The sequence below is a fragment of the Tiliqua scincoides genome, chromosome 3 (genome assembly GCF_035046505.1).
Source record: "Tiliqua scincoides isolate rTilSci1 chromosome 3, rTilSci1.hap2, whole genome shotgun sequence".
NCBI classification, from domain to species: Eukaryota; Metazoa; Chordata; class Lepidosauria; order Squamata; family Scincidae; genus Tiliqua; species Tiliqua scincoides.
In genome coordinates, this window is record NC_089823.1 from 145152906 (window position 1) to 145170507 (window position 17602).

Genomic DNA, 17602 nt, shown 5'->3' on the forward strand with positions numbered 1-17602 from the left:
AGTTCTTTGATCCTTTCCTCATATTCTGAAGCCTTTTTGTTGAGCATCACTCTTCTCTCATTTATTGTGTACTGCCTCTTTAAGAGGGGAGGCCCCAGGAAGAGAAGTTCATGTGAGAACAATGGGGGGGGGGGGAATGGTTTCAGTACCCTCAATAGGTGATTCAGTAATCACTCAATGGGTGATTGAGTGTGCATGATATCCTTAGGGCCCTGGAAAGCCAAGATGGACTACAAACTAGAGCTAGCCTGCAAGTACAGTAAGTAGTTGTTTTTTCATTCAGCAGTCTCAGTGCCTATGCTCTGGGCTTTTTTTAGTGAGTTGTTAGCATTAAATAGCTGTGTCATTAAAAAAAGTTTGCTATGTCCTTCTGTCCTTACATATTCAAGATGATTCCCCCTAGTTGGCTGGTATTCTCCTGACCCATCGGTCAACAATGAGGAGTGACAGCAGGGAAGCACCCATTGTAATAACATTAGACTACTGCCTAAGCTTATTTAATCTAAAACTGTGTTTCTCCCTCTGCTGTACCATTTCACATGGTCCCCCAATTCCAGGTACCACTGGAAGGACCTGGTGATGACAACACTGCAAATAACTTGCCCAGGTATCCCCCCACAAACAAGTGTGACGCAAAAGACTTGGTTGAAACAGGGCCATGATTTATTCCATTACAAGGGCAGCGATTAGTGCAATGCAACGGGTCCTGACTATACTCCACCCCCCATTAGTATGGGCACCTAACTAGGAGGAGACAGTTCCTTACTCAGAACCTGAGCTTGCCCAAGGCTCCCCCAGGTTCTTCATCACCAACCCCTGGAAACGGGGTCCAGCCAGCTGAATTGTTCTACCCACCATGAGCCGGGGAACCACAAAGGTTAGCATCCCAATTCCATTCTGGGGTCAAGCCAGGCTGCCCCCAATCCAGGTAGCCTTGGGGCTCAGCAGTGGCCTTAACCCAGTCTGTTGCTTGCCTGAAGGTAGACACCGGTTCCCTATTTCTCCTCCAGTTCCCGCACTACCCTGCCACATGGGGGGGGGGCTAGCCTGGCGCTTAGCACCCCCCCGCCCCATCTAAGAGTCCTTACAGGACCAGTTGCAAGTCTGACAGAAAGATATGGTTCCCGACCTCTGAGAGATGCACGCCATCTCCCCTGTAAAGGTGCGGCAGAGAGCTCACGATATCTGGGTGGCAAAGCACCAGGCTGCCAGCTATCGACACTTCCCTCCACAGGTGCACATTCACCTTCCTTCTGGCTCTATCAACTCCAGCCGGGCTTGTGGTACACCTCCAAACCTGGCTCGGAAGCAGATCTGACCATATGATGATCAGGCCAGGCATCCAGCTTCCCAGAGTGGTGAGGTCTTCTGCAGCCTGCTTCCTCAACCACAGCCCCGTCCTCTGGCAAAGGTCATTACCACCAAGGTGTATGAGAAGCACCTGGGGAAGAGGAGCTCCCTATATACACTCCCTGTATACACTCCCGAACCATGGGCAGCAACTGCCCCCACTTCATCCTTCTTCTGGCGGCCCACTGCACTGAAAGCTGTGCTCCCAGGCCCAGCTGAGATCCAAATTCACTCTTGAAAGCTTGCTTGTGAGCTCAGAAGACAATGGAGTGGCCACAAATCAGTGCCCTCGCTGGCAGGGAAAGGCCCAAACCTAACAATTAAAGAAGGAAAAACAAAACAATGTAAGTAGACATGAATAATCAGGCGATAACTAAGACGACCCACCTACCTTGGGGTGCATGTAGCTCTTAAATGCCCGAGATCTCCACCTACCTATTCTTTTGATCTCCCCACTATCATAACCCATGCCAGCAGCAGCCGTCGCAGCCCCTATCCGAAATGAACGAAGGCCAAACTTGACTGAGACCTGGCCAAGGCCGTCCAAACACTTCCTCACCACAGCCAGGACTGAATCCTGGTGAGGGGCTACAGCCTCCTCTGCCCCATTAGGGGGCCATCATTGACATCTTGGGATCCGCTCACTTTGTGCGCCTCCCACGTCATGTCGGTCCCACTAACAGCACAATGGTGCTCCTTCCACTTGCGCACAAAGAGCGGCCCATCGGACATGCCTCTCTCAGCCACATACTCACGCAGCCCTACCACTGGGCAAAGTGGGGAGTTCCCAGCTCCATTCAGTTGGACTCACTGTCCATGACCAACCTGGTCCATCTTCAACCTCCTTAGCCTCAGCCTCACACCAGTCTGGGTCCAGTGTACATCCGTGACCCTTAGGGCACGCTCAGAGGCGTCCCACCTACTTCATGGCAAAACTTCACCCGGGTGGAAGGCCTTGAAAAAGAGAACAAGGGCGGCAGCCCTAAACAACAGTGCTTCCAATGTATTGGAACAGACTGCACTGAATGACTCACACAATGAGGCTGGGAGGTCAAACGTAATAGGCTGCCTACTGTCCCCTCTCTTAATGGCCTCCCGTGACCACCTTGTTAACATTCTCCGAATGTGAAAATCCCCGGTGCAGTCAGATAGCCCGCGTGCCTTGGCCTTAAAAACCAGGGCTGCCAAGTAGCCGCCAAGTGTATTACTTGTCCTGCCATTTGACCGGAGGCTGACTAAAAAGTGCGTAACATGCTCAGGGGGGCTAAAAACTGCATCACATGCTCAGGGGGGATGGGCCAAACACCTGGGAGGCCAGTAGTAGCCCTATAGCCCTCAAACTTGCCTACTCTCCTTTTATAACTTGCCCAGATGCTTGGGGCCAGGGAAGCATTCACTGCACTGTTGACTTATCGCACCCAAGGTTCCACAACCACTGGGGATGGGGTCCAGCTCTTCCCTCGTCCTCCTGGAAATGAGAGACGGCATCAGCTATCTCATTAGCCAAGCCCGGAGCATGTCTAGCCACAAATAACATGTTAAGACGTTGGTATTGCAGTACAAAGGTGCGCACTAAACGCATGACTCTTGGTGACCAGTAGGTTTTCTGATTTGTAACGTGAACTACTGCCAGATTATCACACCTGAATCGCACTGTGGAGTCCTTAACCTCTGAACCCCAGAGGTGAACAGCAACCATGATGGGGAAAAGCTCTAAAAAGGTCAAATCAGCGAGTGCCAACTAGAGGGCCATCTACCAGCGCACCATATTCCCTGAAAAATAAACATAAGAACATAAGAACAGCCCCACTGGATCAGGCCATAGGCCCATCTAGTCCAGCTTCCTGTATCTCACAGCGGCCCACCAAATGCCCCAGGGAGCACACCAGATAACAAGAGACCTCATCCTGGTGCCCTCCCTTGCATCTGGCATTCTGACATAGCCCATTTCTAAAATCAGGAGGTTGCGCATACACATCATGGCTTGTACCCCATAATGGATTTTTCCTCCAGAAACTTGTCCAATCCCCTTTTAAAGGTGTCTAGGCTAGACGCCAGCACCACATCCTGTGGCAAGGAGTTCCACAGACCGACCACACACTGAGTAAAGAAATATTTTCTTTTGTCTGTCCTAACCCGCCCAACACTCAATTTTAGTGGATGTCCCCTGGTTCTGGTATTATGTGAGAGTGTAAAGAGCATCTCCCTACCCACTCTGTCCATCCCCTGCATAATTTTGTATGTCTCAATCATGTCCCCCCTCGGGCGTCTCTTTTCTAGGCTGAAGAGGCCCAAACGCCTTAGCCTTTCCTCATAAGGAAGGTGCCCAGCCAATAATCTTAGTCGCTCTCTTTTGCACCTTTTCCATTTCCACTATGTCTTTTTTGAGATGCGGTGACCAGAACTGGACACAATACTCTAGGTGTGGCCTTACCATAGATTTGTACAATGGCATGATAATACTAGCCGTTTTGTTCTCAATACCCTTCCTAATGATCCCAAGCATAGAATTGGCCTTCTTCACTGCCGCCGCACATTGGGTCGACACTTTCATCGACCTGTCCACCACCACCCCAAGATCTCTCTCCTGATCTGTCACAGACAGCTCAGAACCCATCAGCCTATACCTAAAGTTTTGATTTTTTGCCCCAATGTGCATGACTTTACACTTACTGACATTGAAGCGCATCTGCCATTTTGCTGCCCATTCTGCCAGTCTGGAGAGATCCTTCTGGAGCTCCTCACAATCACTTCTGGTCTTCACCACTTGGAAAAGTTTGGTGTCGTCTGCAAACTTAGCCACCTCACTGCTCAACCCTGTCTCCAGGTCATTTATGAAGAGGTTGAAAAGCACCGGTCCCAGGACAGATCCTTGGGGCACACCGCTTTTCACCTCTCTCCATTGTGAAAATTGCCCATTGACACCCACTCTCTGCTTCCTGGCCTCCAACCAGTTCTCAATCCACGAGAGGACCTGTCCTCTAATTCCCTGACTGTGGAGTTTTTTCAGTAGCCTTTGGTGAGGGACTGTGTCAAATGCCTTCTGAAAGTCCAGATATATAATGTCCACGGGTTCTCCCACATCCACATGCCTGTTGACCTTTTCAAAGAATTCTATAAGGTCTATAAACCCAAAGCCTGTGCCACCTGCAGCATCTGTGTAGACTTGCAGCTTTTAGGAAGATAGCCCACATGCTCATATCCTCCCGCATTGCTGGTCATGCTCATCTGATCCGGTGATGAGGCTTAGAAGCCCCTCTAAGGGCATTTGTTCATCTGGGTGGACTGGCAGCAGCTGAAATGCAGACTCAATGTAGCATTTTGCCATTTGCGCCTGAGCCACACAACCTCCGAGAATAGCCAATGCCTCATCAAATGACGTGTACCGCACCAAGCAAAATCCTGCGGTATACCATCATTCACTGAAGCGGCCCTAGGGAATGAGAGGTGGTGGATCAGCCGTATCTCCCTCCACACCACATCCTCGAAATCAGTCACTGATTTCAAATTATTGGCCCAAGCTGCGACCCTAAGTGAGTCCTTTACAGATGTTCAAATCACATTAAATGAACACATAAGGGAATGACATTGCCAATGGCCTGGAACTCATCCCCAGAGCTGTCTGCATGGGAATTCCATTGAGGCAATCTAATGAGGGTTTGCAGGTTAGGAGGCAGAGCATCTTCATTTAATGCAGGTTTAGATTGTCTGCAAAGGCCTTTTTGTTCAGAATGTGCATACTATCAGGTGAGTTCAGGTGTAATATGGGTCTAGTAGTGCTTCACAAGTGCTAGGCCCCCATTTCCTTTCCCTATTTTTGCATAGGCAGCCCCCAAATAACCTTCCGAATAAATAACCTCCCCCAAATAAAAAGCAGCTAAGAGGACCAAACCCACAAGGAAGGAGACCAGGTCTCCTTGCCATCTTGTTTGTAATTGCAATGAAATGCACAAGGAGAGGGAAAGACTTGCTTTTGAGTCCGTCTTTTTATGACTTCCCTGCTCATAAACCCACATTAATTGGACTCCAACCCTAAAGACCTGCCTTCTTTTCAGGTGTTTGAGAGGCAAGTTAAAACATTCCTGTTCAGACAGGATGGGGGTTCACCTTTTTTTTTTTTTTTTTTTTTTTTTTAATAATACAGCATACCTGTAATGGTTGAAAGCTGGGAGAGAAGGGACTGCATGAGTGTTCCATCCCCATACTGTGGCCCACCGCTGTGGGAAGGAGCCAAAAAAGAGGATGATGGGGGATCCGCTGGAGAAGTAGGAGCTACTGAAGGGACAACCGCCCCCCGACTTTCTGCCAGGGCCCTTTCCAAAAATTCCACCCTCACCCTGAGGCTCCAGTTAGATTCCCCGTCCCCCTCATCAGATGGAGGAAGATGCAAGCGCACCTTACTGGTGGGGGGCCTGGCTGCCCCCCTCCCTGATTTCTGAACTCTTTTTGGCATGCTTAAGGATTCACCCACAACAACCACCAGTTGCCTAAGCCCAGATTAAATCCAAGAGTGGTGGGGAGCCCCCCTTTTCCCCCAACTGAAATGAGAGCGCTGCTCAGAGCCTCGGAGCTTCCTTCCACCCCACCTCTGCCACCTTCCTGATAAACAGGCACATGTGCACAATCAGGCTGGAAAAACAAGGAGGAAGTAGATGAACAATCTGCCCCACCTGGAAAAACAAGGAGGAAGCAGATGAATACCATGTGGGCAGGGGCCAGGGAGGGGTAAACTAGGAGGAAGCAGATGAACAATCTGCACCGGCTGGAAAAACAGGGAGAAAGCAGATGAATACCACGTGGGTGGAGACCAGGGAGGAGTAAACAAGGAGCACACGTGCAAAGTAACGGCTGGAAAAACAAGGAGGGCGGAGAGAAAGTGACTGGCCCAAGGTCACCTGAGCTTGCTTCCTAAACTTTGTGGCTGAGGGGGATTTGAACCTGGATCCTCCAGGTCTGAGTCCACCTCCCAAACTGCTACACCAGCCTGGCTCTCCCTAATGCCATGCGGGCTGGGGCCAGGGGCTGAAAGAAACACCACTTGGGTGGAAACCCTGCCCAGGGAAAGCTCCTGGATGGCTACTCCGTCCAGAGAGAGAAACTGGGGGGGGGGGGAGAAGGCAGGGGGGGAGTGGCTGCCCAGCCTGGGATAAGCAATGAGGTAGAGAAGGATGAAAGGGGAAGGTGGGGGGGGGGTGGCTGCCCAGCTGGGATAGAAAATGCGGAGGAGGAAGCTGAATAGAAAGGACACGTGGGTGCTGCCCAGCAGTGGTGGGGAATCTGCAGCAAAGCTCTACAGCAGTTTCCAGAGGAAAGCTGCAACCCACCCCTGGTACCAAATTCCCTTCCCCAGCCCCTCTGGCCTGCCAGGCTGGTCCCTCGTGGCCTCAATGCTGTAGCCCCCGCTGCTCCTTCCACTGCTGCCGAGGAACAAAGAGGCTGGGCAAGGCTGGGCGCCAGCCTTTAAACTACGCCCCAGCTTGCCCCCTCCCCTGACCAATAGCTGCTCACCACGTCATGCAGGCGGGGAACCGGACAAGCTTCCCCCCACCTGCATTCCCAGCTGGAGGGCTTTTCTGGGATGGGAGGCCAGATGCAACACGACAACCACTCCTAAGAGGCTCAGGGTGGACGAGAGAGCTTTTTCAAGTGTGGAAAAGCATGCTTTGAAGCCTCCAATAAAACCATGTTATGAACAGGTCTGATGCTGCACTGCCCACATGCAGGCAGAGCTTTCTGTGTGTAAATTAGCCACTGGCAGAGCAACTATGTGGCTTGCTTTTTTCTCCTACTGAGGCTGAACACAGTTCAATGAAAAATGTGACCAAGATGTTGCTCTAGTCATTTTTTAACAGCAACTTGAATGGAAAGAAGTATGGAATGTTTTGGGTACGCAGTGATGTTTGCAATCTTGTTTTCTAATTTTAATAGGGATTTTATTATGCCTTTAAAAATTTATGGGAGGCAATTATAAAATGCAAATAGAGGCCAGTTTAGCTGCAGATCCACCATGTGTCAAGCTGGGTGCCCGTGCAGTAAAGTTCAGTCTTGTTTGTACATTTTGTTTATTTGTTTTATGCCTACTGGACTAAAATGCATAACTTTTTGTTATCTGACCTTTTTTTAATTGTTAGTAGTTTTTTAAACATGTAAATTGGTTCTGTGTTGGTCAAATATTACCTTAATTAGAAAACAGAATCTGCAGCCTAGCTTCTAATGTTTCCATTAGCTGGTTTAAATCATCTGTAGATTTGGAACTCAGCCAGGTAATTTATTTGGCGAATAGTTTTAATTGGATTATTGGTACATATATTAATTGATATATCACTAATCCACTGTAAAAATGTAGATGGAGTTGAAAAGCTTCCAACAGGTCCCTGGAAATCCTAATTGAAACATACCCTCCCAAAGAGGGTGTTGCAGCAATATTTTCCCAGCTATTGTCCCAGATCTAAATAAGACATCATATTTCGCCATGCAACATGTTGTTAGTCTTGCAGTATGTATTATGAACATGGGGACCGTGAGGGATTATATTATGCACTCCCTTTATGCAGTGGTTCTCAAACGGTTTTAGCATTGGGACCCACTTTTTAAAATGACACTCTAATCCAAGGATGTCAAACATAAGGCCTGCGGGCCAAATGCAGCCCCCAAAAAGCAATTTATCTGGCCCCCATTATAATTGGGATCTCAGTGAGATTATTGGCTCTTTAATATCTTGAAAATTTGATTTGTGCATTTTCTCTTTTGCAGCCAATGAGTTTCTACATGACACCAAAGTGCTTATTTCTGGCCATTGCCTGCTTAATGATATCACTTCCTGCTCAGTGATGTCACTTTCAGCCTTAGTAGGCACAATGAATGCTAACTTTGACCTTCTGTATGAAACAGAAGTTTGACATCCCTGCTGTAGTCTATCAGGACCTACCTAGCTTTATAAAAAGACTTTAAAAATATGACTTTTTTAAAAAGGTGATTTAGAAAGAAATATCTGATATCTACAAAAAATAATATTTTTATATATGTATTTACAAGTAATTTATTTATACAAGTAAATAATTTATTTATTTATTTACCTCAAGGCTTGAGGGGCTTAATTATGTGATCCAGCCTTCACCTGCCCCCAAGACCTGACATTGACAGACTTGGGGGGGGGGAACTCACACACACGCACACCAGAAAAAAGACGCTCAAACATTTATCTTCCTATATTTACCCAAGCTTGCAAACTGCAGGTGCTCAGCTGTTTGCAGGGCAGTACCTGGCTATCTTGTAAACTGTAGGAGCTCAGCTGTTTGCCAGGCAGTTAGCAGCTGTCAATAGTTTTTTGAATAACCTTGGGGCTTGAGACAATTAGTTATCTGATCTTTCCATCACCTCTGTTTTCATAGGAAACTCTGCAGGACCCACCAGAAATTAGGTCCCGACCCACCAAGTGGGTCCCAACCCACAGTTTGAGAAATACTACCTTTGTGTGTTGTGCTGGCACATCCCTCCCATCCATACCTGGACAGAAGACTGAAGACATGAATCTGCTTGCCAGTGCTTCTCCCAACCAGTTGGGTGACTGATTAGATCCCCTCCCAAACTATAGGGCATCACAGCTTGCAGCTTCTTAGCCGGGGCTGTTAAAACCACTCTTTCCAACCACAGCAGTGTCAATGAGATGGGTTGGCTGACATAGCTTTCTGACCTGAGCTATGGCTAGGGTTTCCTAGGCCTGCTGGGGTAGCTGGGGACACAGTGTACACACAGTATGTTTCAGTACTGCACAGTGTGATGAATAGGGCTCCAGTCTCTAGCAGAGGCATCTGAGAAAAAGCACCAGCTCCATATTCATGCACTGAACAACTGGATTCCATTAAGTTGTATTTTGAAGTTTATATTGATTCTTAGGGTGTTGCAAGGCAACTCAGAACGACTCGGTACACAGGGATGAAGGTTCGCAGGCTTTTATTGAATTGTATACAGTTGGTCCACAGGACTCATGTCCAAAGCATGGACCCCGTCTGAATGCTGATCCTTAACCTTTATACCACACAGTCCTTTTTCTGAAAATCTAGACTTCTCATTCGCTGAAAGTTTGACATCATAAATGGGGCTAACTCTTAATAGGCTCTAGATTTTACATCTACCATTTATGATGCAAGGTGTTATCAGTAGAAGTTATGGTATAGAATGCTTACCTGAAATGTAAATAGCATGGTCCATCTCTGAATGTCCAAGCAAGTTCAACTTGAGTAAAAAATTGGTTCTCTCAAACAGTTTCGGTTTTAACTCACATATTTGGCTGAACTTGGCAGAAAGACAGTTCTCAGGACATACTGATAAGACTAGCCAGCACAATGAAGAAGCTCCTTTGTCTTCAGACCACAGAAAAAAAAATCTTTTCTGGGTACTTTTAGAATTCAGTCTGTCTCTAATATACAGGCTTAGCAGCATAGTTTTAAGCTCAGACTTCATATACAGGTAGATAGCTATACAATATTTGTCTGAGCACCACTTGCACACACACATGCTAGAAAGCAAGTATTTACACCAGCTCTCATAAAAGAACACTAGTAAGCTTAGCTTTTTTATATTTCTTTGTTTTTCATTTTGAAATCAGTTTTGGGGCACACATAAGTGTGACTAACAAACAGTAATGTTTTAACTGAGTTTTAGTGGACTAACTGCATTCTAGAGTTTAAAAAGACATGATATCAAAGCACTTCCGGATTAATGCATTGCAAAGGTCAGATTCCCACAGAAAACCATTTCGCAGCAGTTTTTAGATGAACACACACACACCATGACGTCAATAGCAAGTATGTTGCCTTACGAAGGCCACAGAACATCATCCGATAGTTATGGATGAGGTCAGGTTTGTGTGCAGTGCCATTGGCTAACTGCTGGGGGTATATTGTATATGATGGATGTATAAGATGGCCTATTATAAAACAATGGATGTTTTGAACCCACCAATGAATTGTCTCCAAATGTGTTTCAAGGAGGGAACCCCAGATTGTAATAAAAGCCAGCTAAAGGAGGCGTTACGGGCTTCTCTTCTTCACACTTCCTATGCTCACAGTCTCCTTTGGGGACGTGGATGGATTTACAATCTTTTGCTGATCGATATTGGCAACCTTCAGTCTCGAAAGACTATGGTATCGTGCTCTGAAAGGTGGTTCTGGAACAGCGTCTAGTGTGGCTGAAAAGGCCAATTCGGGAGTGACAATCCCTTCCACACTGGGAGCAAGTGCAGTCTGTCCCTGGCCTGTCTCCCTGGCTATGGGCCTTCCTTCTTTGCCTCTTTGAGCCAAGGTACACAAAGTCATGGACAACCTCCAGTTCATGTGCAGAGATTGTAATGCAGGGAGGTGAGTCCACATCCTGAACCATGACCTGTGTTTTCTTCAGGCTGATTGTCAGTCCAAAATCTTGGCAGGCCTTGCTAAAACGATCCATGAGCTGCTGGAGATCTTTGGCAGAGTGAGTAGTGATAGCTGCATTGTCGGCAAAGAGGAAGTCACGCAGACATTTCAGCTGGACTTTGGACTTTGCTCTCAGTCTGGAGAGGTTGAAGAGCTTTCCATCTGATCTGGTCCGGAGATAGATGCCTTCTGTTGTAGTTCCAAAGTTTTGCTGATGTAGTTTTGCTGATGGATTTACAATAAAAGCCTGGATTTGATCACTGTTGTCTACTGAGTTTGCTTTGGTACCTGGGATTACAGTGCAACATCTGAGATCTCTTGTAACATCTAGGATCCCTTGTAACATCTTGGTTATTGCACCTTGCAACATTTACATAAAAGATAGAAAATAGGTGGGCAACAAATGAGCAACACCATTGATTGGCTCTTATTTACATACAGGTGGGGTTTCACCTTAAAACTTAGCCAAAATTACACAATTTCCAAGAGTTTCCAAAACCTGTAGGGTTCACTGTAACATCTTCATTAAAGAGAACACACAAACACAAGTGTGGAGACCTTATTTTGGCAGAACTTCTGACCCATTTATTGACAGATTTCCTTCAATCCCTTCCTAATTTGGATGACCTTGCTTGAGCTACCTATCTTATCTCTTCTGCATCTCTTCTCCTGGTTTTAGTAAAACACTGTGGGCCCTCTGCAAACCTCTGGGAACCAAAGTCTTTTAAATTCATTTTAACAGTTTTACTCTATGTCTTAATTCTATTTGTGACCAGTTACTTTGAGTACATTGTATTGAGGGATCTATAGTGGTGTATATAAATGACCTCTTCCCTTTTAGTGGTTGCCTAGCACCTGCTAAAGTATAATCTCTTTGAGCTAAGGCTTCAGCCAGCTTCTTGTGATTTTTCATATATTTTAACATAAAACAAGCCAAACTTTCACTGCATCACATTTTCCTTTTTAACAAATCCTTCTCCCATTTACTTTCAAACAAGTTACTCAGTACCTGCACTAGGCCTCTCTTTCTGCACACACCTGCACCAATCCTTCTGAACATTCATTTCTCCATTTCAGTTGCAATTCAAACAAAGACTGATTCTTAAGGATGCTCTTGGTTATCTAATTAAATGTATTCTTTTTCTAAATTCGTCTCCTGCAGGTGTCTGTGTCTAGCTAGCTAGACACTATATTAGTTTGCCAAGAACATCCTTGCCAACTGATAAGCCAGCAGCTAAAACTTACTTCTAATGACTGCAATTGTTGCATATATGTGTTTTCTCAGCTTGTGATATCTTGGCTGGCCGTATACTTCTGCCAAGATGTAGCCTATCTCTTCTGCCTTAGATACGACTCCCTTTTCCAAATTCTAAAGTGTATCGCAGCCTTTGAAGCCCAAGTTCTCAGCTTCTGTGGAAACAGTGATGGAAATATTTTGGATTCGTTCTCTGAGTCAATGCTAAACAGGCACAAACTCCTTTAAAAGCGTATAGAACGTTTATTTACAGGCTATTTACAGATTAGGAATAGATTTGAGATTCAGGTTAGATACAGGTTGGATACAGAAATGTTACCCCATGGTGGATTCTTTGGTTCTCAGAGAACCACACCAAAACTTCTCAGTTATACCTTGCAACAAACAAAGTACCCATGTGACACCCATGTGACTTCCACTTCCTTATTGGGCATGCATGGTTTCAGCCTTAACTGGGAATCTTCTACCCATCTAAGGCAAAGTTTATGTCTCACAACTTTAGTTACATAAGACCCTGGAATTTTCCTTTTGGGAAAGCTATGACACGCATGTTTTCCTCTGCAGGTCAACTTGACATAATGGCTTTCCTATCCTGTTTTTACAGAACACTAGTCACTGCTTTGGCTCTAATTTCGGTTGTTTTTCCCATCTGAGAGAAGTTAGGTTAACCCTTTAAAATCTCCATCAACAGCTTCTAAATTATTTTTTCAAGCAGCTTTTCTGTGAGACTATGATTTTTAGATGAAAACAGCTTTCTGTGTGCCTTTCATGCTCTAGCAGTGTGGTTTTTAAGCTTTTAAGTATTTGTTTCTAAAATCAAGCAGCTTTCTTCCATTGTGTGTTATGCTATAATATCTCTAGGCTAAAAGTCTTTTAAAATAATTCTTTCTACTCTGCTTATACTTTACTGGACTATCCAGTGACTTTACAGTCTAGGGTCAAAGGTCACCATGCCTCATGCGAGTCGTTATACTGTGGTTGTAATTACAGACCCGATGAGAGGATTGTATGCCCCAAAGCGCTGGCGGTGGGGAACTTATGATTACTAGCTTTTGCCTCCTGTCTTGTGGGAATGAAATCAAGTGAGGTTTGATTTGTACAGCCTTTAGTCTAATTGGAGCAGTTTGATTGTTTTAGCACATATAGGAGCTTCTTGCAATACAGTCAATAATATGGTTGCTGCATGTAGGGCCGGCCTTAAGCCCAGGCACCAGCTTCCAGTGTCGTTTTCTGCTTTCATTTTCTTTCAGTTCGTTTAACAAGTGAGCTCCAGACTGAAGTGGACTGGGCAGTGTGGCTCTTAGATTTGGAGGGCCCTCAAACAAGACACCCACATTTGAGTCCCTTCACTTTGAAAATGTGTGGCATGCAGACCAAGAATTCTCTGTCATTGTTTGTGGCTTCCTTTAGTGCTGGCTAGTGTTTGCCCTCGACTGGAGTTGGCCCTGGGATTGCAGGAGCTTCGTTTTGACTGTTTGGGGTGCAAAAGAAAAAAGTCTTTGACTTGCACAGGAACCCCTATGGCCTAAAGAAAATTAGGAAATCACAACAAACCCACTGGTGTGATTCAACCTGTTGCCCATGTGTTCAATGATTGCTGAGGGGCTCATGGGGAAAAAGGAGAGTCAAAGAAAAAAAATTCCTCCTCTGCCCAGCAGAGAGCACAAACCTGACCTCCAGACCCCTGGGAGCTATGATAGACCACCCACCTCTTTCAGCCCTCAAAGTCCTATGGAGGGCTAGAGGCTGACTTCCTCATGGGTTGGGAGGATCCGTCTTGGTGAGACCCAAATCTCCTGTTGAACTGCCACGTTGGCTGGGTGCTGGGTATCCCTGCCAGACACTCCTTCAGGAGACTGGAGGGTCTCCATGTAGGGAACCAGCAAAGATGAGCAAATTAGCTTCCAGTCCCTGCCCAGGTGAAGAAACCAATGGGATGAATAAGAGAGAGCCTGCCATTTTTGGTTCAGGTATATTGTTCTGCCCTTGAACCCAACTTCTTTTGTGGAACAGAATTAAAGCAGCCATTCAACCCAGTCCCCATGATTCTCATGAGTGTAAGACAGGGGTGTCCAAACCTTTTGGCAGGAGGGCCACATCCTCTCTTGGACATTGTGTTGGAGGCCAGGAAAAAAATAAAGAATTTCCATTTAAAATTTGAATAAATTTACATAAGTTTACATAAATGAATATATTAAAGATGAACTTATGTGAATGAATGAAGGTCTTGCAATAGCTCAAGGCCTATAAAAGGCCTTGCACAAAGCAAGGCCAGCCTTTCCTTTGCTGCCACTGCTGCATCACAGACATGAAACAACAAGCAGAGGGAGCCCTCATTCCACAGCTCACGTAAGAGATCATGCTGAGAGCAGTTGCATCGGGCCAGTGTGGGCTCCAACAAATCTCCGGAGGGCCATAGGCTCATTGGAGACTGGGGATTCCTTGAGATGCACATTGAGAGGCCTCGAGGGCCGCAAGTGGCCCCAGGGCCGGGGTTTGGGCACCCCTGCTCTAAGGTGATCTCCAGCCTGCACCTAACCTGTGCTGGATACAGCACAAGCCACTGTGGTCTGTCTTTTCCAGCACAGGTTAGGACTGGGCTACTAGTGAGTTAAGCACATGAAAGAGCAAATGGGAGAATATGGTGTCTTGTGTTCAATGAACCTAGACATTTTTCACTTTTGGCTTTGGACTAGTGATGCTCTATGAGACCTCTTGTTCCTTCTCAAAATGTGAGGGGGGAAAAATCAACTTGCATCAATCAAGATGCTAATAAACCGGAAACTGTTGTAAGCAGGGACAAAGTTGTTTTTCCTCACCAGGTCATTATTGGGTCAGGTCAAATGTGAAGGAGTTTGGAACTGTCAAAACAACAGCCAGCAGCTTGTCAGCAAGTCTATATATGAAGGGAAGACTTCACTGCAATTTGTTCCAAAGAAAAGGGCAGTGGAAAGATGATTTGCTACAGCAAAGGGAAGCTATATTTATAAATACTTCTCATCTGGGATGTTGGATTTGGAAATGGATTTGGTCCTGGCTACAAGTGAGGGGAGGAAAAGCCTCAGAATGATGTTTAAATAATTTTAATGTCATCATTTAATATGCCTGTCACCTTTTTTCCAATCCATTTCTGCCTGTCTCCTTTTTTCAGGGGTAAGATCTTATTTCACTTACTGTAGCTGGTCACTTAGAGCAGTGTTTCTCAAACTGTCGGTTAGGACCCACTAGGTGGGTTGCAAGCTAATTTCAGGTGGGTCCCATTCATTTCATTTCATTTCATTTCAGTTCAGTTCAGTTCAGTTCAGTAAGACCTTTATTGGCATAAAATACAGAGAAAGAACAAAACAAAACAAAACAAAAATATACAAAGACAACACAACATAGACATCAGTCTTTTCCTCACATACTGCCCAGAGTTCCAGAGCTCTGCCTGGCAATTACCCCAGATAAAAAGGCAGCGACCCTATCAAGGGTCTCAGAGTCAGGTGTGGAAAGGAGAGACTGAAGCATGATTGAGTCCTCCCAGCCCTGCATCCTAGTTAGCAAAGGGCCTAGTTATTTCTTGCGTGAGACGTCATGAAGTGGGCAGTAGAAAAGAATATGTGTTATGGTCTCAATACAATCCCTACCACACTTGCATTTCCTCTCCGAGTAGGGAATACCACTGAACCTGCCCGATAACACGACTGATGGAAGAGCATTACATCTTGCAAGTGTGAATGCTCTCCGAGCCTGTGGGCACTCCAGGTGATAAAAGAAGGAGGCCAGTTTCCCGAAACTGATTGGAACATGGAGATAGAGTGGAGAGCATGTGGTTCTGGTGGCACTAAACAGCTCTTGTTGTTCAATGTCAAGAATTCTTTTCAATATTTCATCTTGGCAGAATATTTCATTCATTTCAATATTTCATTTTGATTAGACTTGATGCTACCATGGCATGTGACTACATTGGGGAAATGTTACAGATTTGTACTTTTAACAGGCTACTCTGTATATGCTTTTAACAATGATAGTAAATGGGACTTACTCCTGGGTAAGTGATTGTTAAAAATTTTCCTGCTTTAATTATGTCACTTCCGGTCATGACATCACTTCTGGTGGGTCCTGACAGATTCTCATTCTAAAAAAGTGGGTGCCGGTGCTAAAAGTTTGAGAACCACTGACTTAGAGCATGCTGATATCACATTGTGCATTTTAAGTTTTGTGGAGCATGAAAAGGGAGTGATGTCTGAACATGGAGGATGCTGAACTAGACTTAATGGGAGGGGTAGTAGAGAACTTTCCTGGACTGCCATTTTGGACACCAGCTCTGTATTCTTCGGAACACAGAAGAAAGAGAAGCCAGCTAGGTAAAGAGGCACCTTCATCACCTCCACTTGCTGATGTCTGTTTAAGCTGAATTGTGTTCCTCTTCCCTCACGAACACCAGCTACCCTGTGAAGAGGAGGAGAAGGTGGAGAAGTCAGAAAGGGACTAGTATGCCCTGGTACTAATATGTTTTTTTTTTTTTTAAATTACTGTCAGCCAGTGTTCTCAAGCTGTGGGTCATGACCTGATTTTTGGTGGGTCATGGGCTGGTGTTGGCTGTGGTGCCACAAGGGATTCTGGGGTGCTAGCTAAAAGTCACAAGGCATTCTGGGGTGTGCTGTGGACAATAAAGTGGGTTGTGGTGGTAAAAAGATTGAGAAGCTCTGCTGTAAGCTGAATTTTTCTAATATGTAGGAGAAAAGTACTGTAGGCTTGGGCACCTCTGAATAGGGAGGGCAGAGGCAGGATATAAAGATACAAACATGTAGATTCAGCTATAGTATGAAATTTCCCACCACCACTGATGTCTCAATGAACAGTCATGGGAAGAACATCAAGCTGCTAAAAGTTCAAGGCCTTTTCTTATGATCCATTTCCCAAGCAGCCCCTGAAGTGGATATAATCTGACTGCCTATATGAATAAATTAGAAATTTTCAATTTGCAGGTTAAACAAGAGACACAGCTGAGAAATCTTGCATCACTCCCCTCTTAATAAAACAAGCCTTGTGGCTAAAAGTGAACAGCAGTGAGCTCTTACTATTTTTGTTCATTTCTTTGAGACAGTAACCTACACTTTAAAAAAAAAAAACCCTTTTATGCCAGTTTTTTGACTGACTGTTCCATTTAATTAGTCATCAATTCAACAATAGACTGGAAAGTTCTTGACATCCCAGTACCTCCTTTAACAGTGCAACTGTATGCATGTCTACTCAGTGTGGCTTACTCCCAGGAAAGCATGCATAGGATTGTATCCTGAGTGTTTACAACTTGCAGATTGTTCTACAACCATGTCCGCTTTGGTATAATTTTTAAACACACTAAAAAGTCAGTCAGTGAATCCAACAAGTCATGAGCAATTATGGGGGCCCATAAATAAACATGCCTTACAAAAGGATGGCACCAAATGATTTAGGAGGGTAAAATTCTCATCAAATTCTGAGGGGCTCTGAAGTGGAGAATTGAAGCTCGGTGACTGTGGCACAATTTGACATGTGGTTCATTGTAACTAAGTGCATGGTAATTCTTCTGTGGAACTCTTTGCCACAGGATGTGGTG

The 17602-nt window shown here is 45.4% G+C and overlaps 1 long non-coding RNA gene across 1 annotated transcript in view; it reads left to right on the forward strand.

The window, feature by feature from the left end:
• Positions 1-206: 206 nt before the first annotated feature.
• LOC136645965 (uncharacterized) overlaps positions 207-17602 on the forward strand; it is a 76554-nt gene continuing 59158 nt past the window's right edge. The window contains exon 1 of the long non-coding RNA XR_010794178.1: positions 207-259. This is a non-coding gene — a long non-coding RNA (uncharacterized lncRNA). The remainder of the gene's footprint in view (positions 260-17602) is intronic.